This window comes from Sarcophilus harrisii, chromosome 1 (genome assembly GCF_902635505.1).
Source record: "Sarcophilus harrisii chromosome 1, mSarHar1.11, whole genome shotgun sequence".
NCBI lineage: Eukaryota > Metazoa > Chordata > Mammalia > Dasyuromorphia > Dasyuridae > Sarcophilus > Sarcophilus harrisii.
In genome coordinates, this window is record NC_045426.1 from 47,733,582 (window position 1) to 47,744,440 (window position 10,859).

General features: G+C 36.0%; 1 pseudogene; it reads right to left on the bottom strand.

The window, feature by feature from the left end:
• Positions 1–4,553: 4,553 nt before the first annotated feature.
• LOC100921843 lies at positions 4,554–5,979 on the bottom strand (annotated as a pseudogene).
• Positions 5,980–10,859: the final 4,880 nt, after the last annotated feature.

Here is a 10,859-nt window from a genome sequence, read left to right on the forward strand (position 1 = left end):
GAAAAATCTTACATCATGTGTCTATTCAACTGAATTTAAATCAATAGATATTAAAAACTTACTAGGTGCCTGACAGTATGCTAAGTGCTCAGAAATGTAATACTTAAATTCACAGACACTTCTGCCAGTTGCTTCTGAGAGAGACAAAAGGTGTTTATGGGACAGCAATGACATGCTCACCACAAACCTCAACAATCACTTATTCAAGCCAGATGAAAAAAAAAAAAAACTTTCTAATGTTCTGGGTGACTTTACCATGCATCCTTCCCCAATTTTGACTAATCTACTTCTAACTAATTAAGTAGGTTGTAACAAACCTACTTAATTTAGAAATTTAATTACACTGGTTATTTTGTCATTTTGCAAATAGAAAATCTCAAAGCTAAATGGAATCTTTCTAAAGGGATATTAGAGAACATCCATTGAGTTCAGTCCCTGAATTTTACCTTTGGAGAATAAAGTTACAATGACTTATCCTAGGTCACACAGGTGGTAAATGACAAAGGTAGCATTCAACCTCAGGTTCTCTGAATGCAAACCCAGTCTTCTTTCCTCACTACCATACTGCATTCTTTAGCTTTCAGTTTTCCAATTTTGCCCAGATAGTGGTAATAATACTGAGACTATAGCCTATATCTCCTCAAATAAATTTTAATTGACTTAGGCCAAGTAAGGAATTGGTTACTTAAGCAATTTAATCAAAGTAATCTAGACAAATGGTCTGTAGGAGTCAGATTCCAAATGTCTTTGTTCTCTTCAAAAGGATATTTTTAAAAGTTGAATTATCTGGAAGATTGCTTCAACTGTTCACTTTGTGTAGAAACAACTTTAATGAAAGTCTATTCCTTCTAGTAAGATTTTATATCATCTGAGAGAATATTCTTATTCCTTATATTTCACAATCATGCTTAGTCTTTTACAAAGTAATCTATGTATTTATCTTGCTTCTCTCTTTTTTTAAAAAACAATTTGAATAGCACATCTATAAGGATTTCTACATATCCACAAATTGCAGTCAAAATTTAGATAGTAAATGTCTACTTTTACAATTCCACAGATAAGTCAATCTGACAAATGACTCTCTTTGCAGATCATATTTTTTCAGAACAAGATTATAGGGAAGTAATCTGATTCTGAGAATTATTTCACATTTGATAAGCCTGAATGGGCAAGGTTGCAAAAGTATTTCTACCTATCACTGCTGTCCTTTATATTACCTGCCTTAGTTGAAAGAAAGCTTACTTATCCTTTAAATCCACAGGCTTTGTGAGTCCACTGGAAGATTAAGGTGACTATCTGATATCTCAGACAAACAAGAAAAATTCAGAAAACAAAACAAAAAAAAAAACTGAAATGGAAAATCCTGCCACCCTTTTTTCCCTCATATTTGTTGGTTTGTCTTCAACTTAGATTGAATTGAAGTTTGTTTACCAAATACCCCCAAAATAATTCAATTAAATTCTACAAACATTAATTACTTCCATAATTAAATACTAGAGGGAGATGGATGTAGAAAGAGGAGAAACAAGGTATACACTGATATAGATATTAAGTCATTTCAGGTGGGAGAAACATTCCTCAATGGTAGGGATTAAGAAAATTCTCATATAAAAGCCTCTGAGGTGAGCTCTGAAGGAAACTAGAGATTCTAAAAAGCATAGATGAGGAGGAACTGCATTGGGGGTAGAGGACAATTGGAACAAGGACACAAAGACAGGAGATGAAATGTTGAATTCAAAGGATAGTTTATAATCCTCATTGGCCACAATGAGCAGATGAAGAGCAAATGAAGAAAGGAAATAAGTTCCAGACTATTGTAAGTAATGAAAGGGAGGAAGGAATAATATGTTATTTGAAAGTTTAATCAAACATTGAAACTTCTGAATGATGAATTGGTTTATAACAATTCTAAGCTAGTAATAACCAATTGAGATGGGACTTGACTTGCAATGCTTATTGCATATAGTATAATATGTTGCATATAATATATTGCTTATAATCTATATTTCATAGAATAAGTGATACAAGTTTGGGATAGTTTGGTTTCCTTTGGTGTGAGCTTGTGACTCCATTAGTGTGGGAATCTCTGGTTCTGAAATGTCCTCTACTGTTGCAGATACTCAACTTAACCATAACTTGGAGTCCCAAAGTGTTTCTTGGTCAAATCAAGTAAAAAAAAAAAACATGTATCAAGCATCAGCAATGTGCCAGGCTCTTGGTTATGTTATAATGGTACAGAGAGAGGCAATCTCCTTTCTTCTAGAAACTCATAGTCTAATAGAGCAGTGAACATGCAAATAACTATAAAAAGTATAGATAAAACTTATACAGGATAAAGTGGAAATATCCTGAAGGGAAGAAACTAGCATTAAGAGGATCAAGATAGGAGGAAATGTAGCTGAGTCTTGAAGAAATCCAGAAAAGCCATGAGACAGATATGGGAGCAGGGAATAGTGACAAATGTTGCAGGCATGGGAAACAGGAAATGAAAATGTCTGGAGTTGGGAGATAGAGAGTGTTGTACAAAGCAACAAAAAGTAGGCCATTGTCCTTGGATCACAGAATGTGTTAAGATGGTTTGGGTAGAAGGATATTTGCCACTATGTGCCAGTCACTGTGCTAAATTCTTTACAAATATTATCTTATGGTATCCTTACACCTCTGAGAGATGTGATGTTTCCATTTTGTATTTGAGGAAATTAAGACAAACAGAAGTTAAAAGCTTACCCCAGATCACACAACTTATAAATTTGAAGACAAATTTGAATTCACCTTTTGCTGACTTCAAGCCCATCAACTATCTCTTTGAAAAAGTTTAAGGTGTGAGGTTTAAAAAAAGATAGGAACAGACTTCTATGGGATAGAGACAAGATGGGAAAGTAAAATAATTTCTCAGCTCACAAATTGCATTCTTCTTTACCAATTCAGTTAGTACAATCAAATGCACTAGATGTGTTTAATCCAATGTAGTATTGTATTCTAGGTTAGGATTAAGTATTGTCATAGGAGAGATGGGACTATATATGAGAAAAGGTATGAAAGTAAAACCCATTAGGTATGGGGATAAGTGAGACTGAGTTATCTAGTATGACATAGATCACGAGACTGGGTAACTGTAATACGGCAATTAAGAAGAGTCGTCAATTTAATTGTGGTTTTGGGGGAGAGAATAATGAGTTTAGTTTTGGACATATTGCGTGTAAGATGTTTATGGGATTACTATTTAGTTGTGTCCAATGGGCAATTAAAGAAAGCAGCCTGGGAAAAGTTAGAGCTGAATAAATTGATCTGAAAATTGTTTATATATAGATGATAATTGATTCATGGGAGATGATGATATCATTGTGAAAAACAATATATAAGGAAAAGAAGACCTAGGAAAAAGACTTATGAGATATCCAACAATAGCCAGGTTGACCTGGCTAAAGATCTAGCCAAGGAGACTGTGTGAAGGAGAGGTCAGATAGCTAAAAGAGCATTCTCTTCACAAAAACCCAGAAAATACAGCATATGAAAGGGAAGAGTTTGATGGCCACTGACAAAAATTGTAAAGAGGTCAAGAAGGTTTTGCATTTTAAAAGGGAATGAAATTTGACAATAGAACTCAGAAAGTTAAGAAAAGAGTGAAATGAAAGGAAATGGAAGCAATTCTAGATAATCTTCTCAAGCAGTTCAGCTAAAAGAGGAAGAGAAGTAAAATGATAGGAATGACAATAGTGAAGGATTTTTGAGCATTGAAAAGATAAATAAGCATATTTGTAAGTAGTAGAGAAGCAGTTAGCAGATAGTGAGAGACTGAAGATTACTGGGAAAGTGTGAATAATAGAGAGTAAATATCCTAGAGAAAATATGCTAGGGAAAAATGTTATCTTGTAGATATAGATTTTTCTATATCTTGACAAGAAGGGCCACATCTTCATTTGAAATGGTAGTGTGAAGGATCAGATAGTTAGGGAAGATATCTGAGTCATATGAGGAGAGGAGAAGAGAAAGAGAGAGATAAAGAGATAGACAGAAGAGAGAGGGGGATGGAAGGAGGGAGAGAGAGGGGGAGGGAGAAAAGAGGGGGTGAAAAAGTGCTTTTAGCCTTCCCTCCCACTTCCCCAAAATTAGTCAAAGCTTAAGATTCTGGACTTAGCTAAAACATAAATATCAGATTTCATTATTTTTCTCATATAGATGTTCTCATTTTAGTTCATCATTACCACTGCCACCAGAACTTGGAACTTGAGATGCTATATAGCCTTATGTCCAATGGAACCACACAACAATTGAAAAGGAAAACAGCATAGTATAACATAATTCAACAGTATATATATATATATATATATATATATATATATATGTCATGTTCCTCATAGGAAGAAAGCCAAGTTCAAGCCTCAAGATGCCATGGGAATAAAAAATTATTGATGGTACAACTTCAGAAGACTGAGTTGCCCCTACCTCTATGAGTGAGCCCTGAATACCCTTGTCCACAGTATGCATGTTTTTTTGTATGTATATATTTTTCTCATTTTGTTTATATTTTTATTTTTATGTAGGAAAAAAATCAAATGTACATTTAACCCAATTTGGTTGCAAGTTCCTTAGCTTTTGCCTTTTCCAGCTTGGCAATAGAAGCCACTGATTTTGGACCCAGGACATTGCCACTCCACTGATGACAGATCTCATCATATCTGTCATTGTAATTGGTTTTGACAGTTTCTACTGGGTTAACTAGGGTTGTACCTGTAATGCTGGAGAAACTGAGGCAGGAGAGAGATTAGAGAGTTTTCATTAGTTTATTAATTGGAGAGTATAATTGACTGGACAGGACTCTCATCTCAAATTATCCAGTCAGATAAAGATATACTGGGACCAAGGAATCCATATTGGTCCCAGGGCTGGGGAGACTGTCATCTCAAAGAATCTAGCCTGCTGCATCTAGCAGCCAGGCTCTTCCAGCAATGAATAGGAGCTGCTCCATTCCTTAAATAAACCTAGAAACAAAGACCCAAAAAAGGCGGGAAGGTTTCTGTCAGGTTGGGGAGAGATCATAACTCCTAAAAGCCCAGAGACAGGATGTCTGAATACCCAGAGATAAAGATGTCAGTGAGGTATCTTGGAATATTTTAGAAGGATATTGTAAATTCTTGAGGACAGGAGATCTGCCCTTCTTCTTTATCTTGCTAGCAATTTATAACCTTAGAGTAAACGGTTCCCAATCTTAATGGACCAGAGTGGGTTTTTACGACTAAGGGGATTTGACAGAACAGTTAAGGAAACTGAAACAAAGGAAACTAGTTCAGGGAAACCAAGTCAGAACAGTTAAAGAGAACTGTGGCATGACATACCTTCAGGGTTAACCTGTGCGAAGGCAATACTTGTTCATGTCTTTCAATGAACTAAGCAACCAGTCTGTCTTTATCTTTGATAATTCAGTAAGGAACCCCCATATCCTGCACAAGGCAGGTAGGAAGACCACTAGCTCAATGGGCTCCACATTATGTGCAATCACTATCAACTGTGCTTTCTTGTTTTCTACTAGGGTAAAAAATTGCCTGCTCTGAGGACAGGTGGTCTCGTAGTGGGATCATCTCCTTTGTCTGCAGCTTTTTTTTCAGCCTTAGCCAGAACCCTCTGCTTCTTTTCTTGCTTTGTTTCAGGTCTGTACTTGTGAGCCATTTTAAGCAGTTGATGTGTGTGATGATCCAAAGCCTGGTTGATTGCTGATGGCACTTTCAAACATTTGTAAAGGCTAGACCTTTAACATTGAAATCTGATGTACCAAAGCCATTTAACAAATCGAGTACAGTCCCTTTTGGGCTGGATGTCCTGACCAATGCCAAAGTTCTTGGGCAGCTTCTCAAACAAAGGATTAACCACTTTTTAAGCTTGCTTCTTTAAAACAGCAGGGGCCAGAGCTACCTTCTTTCCCTTCGCTTTCTTCGCTTTTGGCATCTAGACTGGCAGAACGAGAAAGGAAGAGAAGAAACTTGGAATGTTGTCTGTGTATTTCAACTACATTCTTTGTCTAATTATATACACTCATCACTAATTTTATGAGTGTATGCTAGAGAGTATGTCTCATAATTATGAAGAGATATAGTCTACTTTACTTTTCTTATTATGCAATTTTATGAAATACTTTTCCTTTGAATGACTGTATCTTTTCTCTGACTATTAAAAATAAAAACATTAATACTTCCTTAAGAATTACTCTTTTGAGTTGATGTAGAAACACAGCATATCTGAATCTGGGCAGCCTTTCTGGAGCGTCTAATTTGTGAGAGGGATTTATTCTAGGTGGTACAGAGTTAGGGAATTACTATAAAGTCCTTTATATCTCAAAACCTTAAACTGTTATTTTTTTATTGACCATAGCATGGACCATAAACTTTCTCTTCTATGTGCTCCTGGGAATCACCATCATTATTATCAGAAGGTCTCTTTAAATATCCAGTTCCCCAAATGAATTATGTTATTGGACCTCTATTGTTCTCTCTATTCAATGAATTTCATCACCTTTCTTCACTTAGCATGAAAGTGTACTACTTCTCATACAAAATATTTTCCTTTCACTGCTTTTATACTCCTTTCCCTCCATTTCTTTAATGTGAATTAAATTTCCAAAAGTACCATTTCGCATGTTTTCTCAAAGTAAGATTTAGTGAACTCCAAGTTAAACATTCTTCTATCGCATACCTTCTTTATCTCCTTTGATTAATGATCAGCTTTTACCCAATTTCCTCAATCCTGCTATTACTTTGGATTTCTCTCGGTTATAAGTTTTGAATTCTATCAATTAGTACTTTATATGTTTTTATTTTCTCTAGGAAATTTTATAATCCTCAAATTTTTTGTGGAAATACAATTCTCAAGGGGTGTTACATTGATTCATATTGAATCTGTTTTAATACTGCAGTCTTTTGGCTCTTTTACTATTTTTTTCCCTTCCACATTTATATAAAATGTTTAGATTCACATCTACTATTACATTTTTCTGAGTCTCTACAATTTAGAGAGAATCTTGATCACATACCCTAAATTGTCTATTCTCACGTTTAATTTATTAAATTATTTTATGAGAGTACTAATTATTGCCCTAATTTTAATCCTAATTTCCATCATAATGTTTTCTAATTCTCATTTTGGAGTTTCTTACTACTGATCCATTATTTCAAGGAATGTATATAAAGTTATTACTCTGCCATTTTCTATAATGTGGTTTTTATCTTTCTGAAGAATTTCCTTTGGCATGTTATTGAATTTGGAAAAACGTGTCTTCAAATCTCTACTTTCCCTTTCAGTACCTGTCTACTCTCTTCTTTTCTCCATTACAGAAGGGATATCCCATCATTTTCAAGGCTATTTATTTGCAAAACTCTCTAACTACTTCAAAAATTTTAATTGGTTTATATTCTATTTAACAAATAGTCCATGCACTAAAAATACCATTTCCTTTCTTTCTCATAAAGATCAAACCATTGAACCTTCAGTTATCAATTTTTGTCATCACAATTTAACATTATGTAACTTAAAATAGAAAGGCAGAAAAGCAGTAGGAAAATATATTGATAATAAACACTCTCAGACTAAAGCTAAGCTATCATCTAACTCCATAAAATTCTTTCAGATATAGATAAATCCTGATCTTTTTAGCCTTCCACGCAATCAAACATTCAGTTTAAGATAAATGGTAAATACTGGTATAGAATAACAATTTGCCCATGGCTAACTCCCTGTTTGAAAGACACTATTGCTTATCACTAAGATAATGCCTCTCAAGGATCTGGAAGTTATTGATGTTTATCAGAGGGATATAATTCCCACAGAAGAAGGAGATCTGTCAAAAACATTCAGAAGGCACCAACATTGTATTGGGCCAAGTGTCTTTCTTCACCAAGCGTAGGGACAAAGTCAATATCTGGACATGACTTCTGAGTAAAAGATGAAAAATCAGCACTGGAAAAGGAAAGGGAAAAATGTCATTGCACAGTGAGATATCCCTATATACCAATAGTCACTTTAGTCCCTCTACATCCCTCCTTTATTCTTTTCAATGCTCACACCTCTCAGAAGCATAAGGATTCCATGGATCTTTATGCACATTCTTGTTGAAGAAGAGTAGTTGCACTAATCTTGGAGATTCGCAGATCTCAAAGAGTTTTGGAAAATGTCATTACATATATCTCCACAGGGAATAGTTTTCATGTCCAGTGTTCCTAATTCTATCTGTTAGAATTCTACCCATGTTTCAAAATGGAGTTCTAATACATCATTTAGTCCATAAAGTTCTCCCTAGTCCTCTTTAGATGTGACTAAGTATTTAACTTCTGTCTTTCTTAAGCATAGAAATCTACTTTATTTTGTAAATTTACATATTTCATTGTGGTAAAAACAAACAAAAAACTTGTTTCTATATATCTACTATGCAACAGGTAAAAATTAAATCAGAAGTCATAGATCCAAATTTCACCTCTGGGGGCGGAGCCAAGATGGCGGAGAAGACACACGCGACTTTCTAAGCTCTTCTCTTACCCTCTTTATCAATATTATATCGAGCCTCAAAAATAGTCTTGACTGCTACAATTCGTAAAGATAAGAAGTAGAACAACTCACCCCAAAGAAAATCTGCAGTCTCGGCAAAAAAGGTTGGTTCCGGGGCCAGGGGGGAGATCGGCACAGACTGGGAGAGAAATTAGGTTCCGAGGAGAGTTTCAAACCGAGGGTGAAGGCACAGATCTCAGCACAAGCGCTCAGCCCCAACCCGCAGTACGGGCTTTTCCTTGGGGCAGTTGTGATCCTGCACAGCAGGAGGACGCAGCCCGGGTTAGCCTCCAATCTGCACAGTGGGGAGCTCGGCTTGGGGCCATAGAGCTTTTCCAGGGCCGATTTGCATCAGGCAGAGACTCTGGGCAGAGTTTGTGGCGGTCTGCGGTCTGCAGTCAGCTGCTAATACTCACAGTCCCACAAGAGGCTCCAGCCTGGGGCGGTGACACTTTCACCACTTAGTCTCTAGCCGAGGGCAATCGATAATCCACTCAGCCCTACTAAGCAGTTTGATAGCTCAGCCTGTGCTGAATCCACTTCCTGTTGGGGGAAGGGAAAACTCTCACCCAGAGCACTCCCATACCTTGGAGCCGGAAATCGGTTTACATCTTTCCCTGCTCTGCAGAGGAAGCTGGTAACCCCCTTGCCTAGGAGACCTACCCTAAAGGCTTTAAAACATGAATAAAAAGATGAAAAGAACAATCGGCAGCTTCTATGCAGAAAAAGAGCAGGTCAGCAAACCTGAAGAGACCTCAAACAGCAAAAATGCATCAGACTGTCCTCCTTTACATAATGCTCTCATAGAAGAGACCATTAAAAGTCTCAAAAGAGAGTTAGAAGATAAATGGGGAAAGGAAAGAGAAGCCTTACAAGAGAGCAACAACTTCCTGAAATACGAATTGGAAAAAATAAAGAATTCACTACAAAGTAGGATTTGTGAATTGGAAAAGACAAAGAACTCGCAAGAAAGTAGGATCCATGAATTGGAAAAGACAAAGAACACGCAAGAAAGTAGGATCTGTGAATTGAAAAGAAAATAATTCACTAAAAAAAAATTAGTGAAATGGAAAAAATTCCACAGACCAAAACAATACATTCAAAAACTCAATTGGACATATACAGAAAGAAGTAAAAAGCTATTGAAGAAAATAATTCTTTAAAAATTAGAACTGAACAAATTGAAACTAATGATTCATTGAGACAGCAAGAATCAGTCAAGCAAAACAAAAAATGACAAACTGGAAAAACACGAATTATCTACTTGCAAAAACGACAGACTTGGAAATAGATCTAGAGAGATAATCTGAGGATTATTGACTTTCCGAAAACTATGATGAAAAAAGAGCCTAGATACTATTTTACAAGAAATCATCAAAGAGAACTGCCCAGATGTAATAGAATCAGAAGGTAAAATAGGCATTGAAAGAATTCATAGAACACCTTCTGAAAGAAACCCTAAAATAAAAACCCCAAGGAATATTGTGGCCAACTTTCAGAACTATAAGATTAAGGAAAAAATTTTACAAGCAGCCAAAAACCATTTAAATACCGAGGTGCCACAATAAGGATCACCCAAGATCTGGCTGCCTCTACATTAAAGGAAAGAAGGGCCTGAATATGATATCGAAAGGCACAAGAACTTGAGATGCAGCCAAGAATAAACTACCCAGCTAAGTGAGCATTTTCTTCCAGGGAAGAAGATGGAATTTAATGAAACAAATGAATTCCATTTGTTTCTGAAGAAAACCAGAACTAAACAAAAATTTGATCTCCAAGCATAGAACTCAAGAGATGCAGAAAAGGTAAAATAACTCTTGAGAATTGTATTTCTGTTGTGGATATACAAAAAGAATACATGTATAATTTGATTGTACTGATATAACATAAAAAAGGGAAGAGATATGGAAAAGGGATGATGGCAGAATAAGGTGGAAGGAGGATAAAAAGAGGGAAACCACATCCCACAAAGAGGCTAAGGAAACTTATCATATCTGAGGGAATTTAGAGAGGGGAGGAACATTGTGTGTATCTTACTCTCATCAGAGTTGGCTCAAAGAAAAATAATTGACATTTGTTTTAGAGAAAATTCTCCTCGCCTCATTAAAAATGGGGAGAGGAAAAGGGAAAGAGAAAGAGTAATAAGGGAAGGAAGGGGAAAGACCCAAAGGGGGAGGGAGGATTATAAAGAGGATAAGCATCATGATACAAGAGGGGACATAAGTTTAAAGGGGAAAGAGGGTTGGGGAGGCAAGAATAAGTAAAGCACAATCTGGGGTTATTAGGATGGCAGGAAATACAGATTTAGTAATTCTAACTGTAAATGT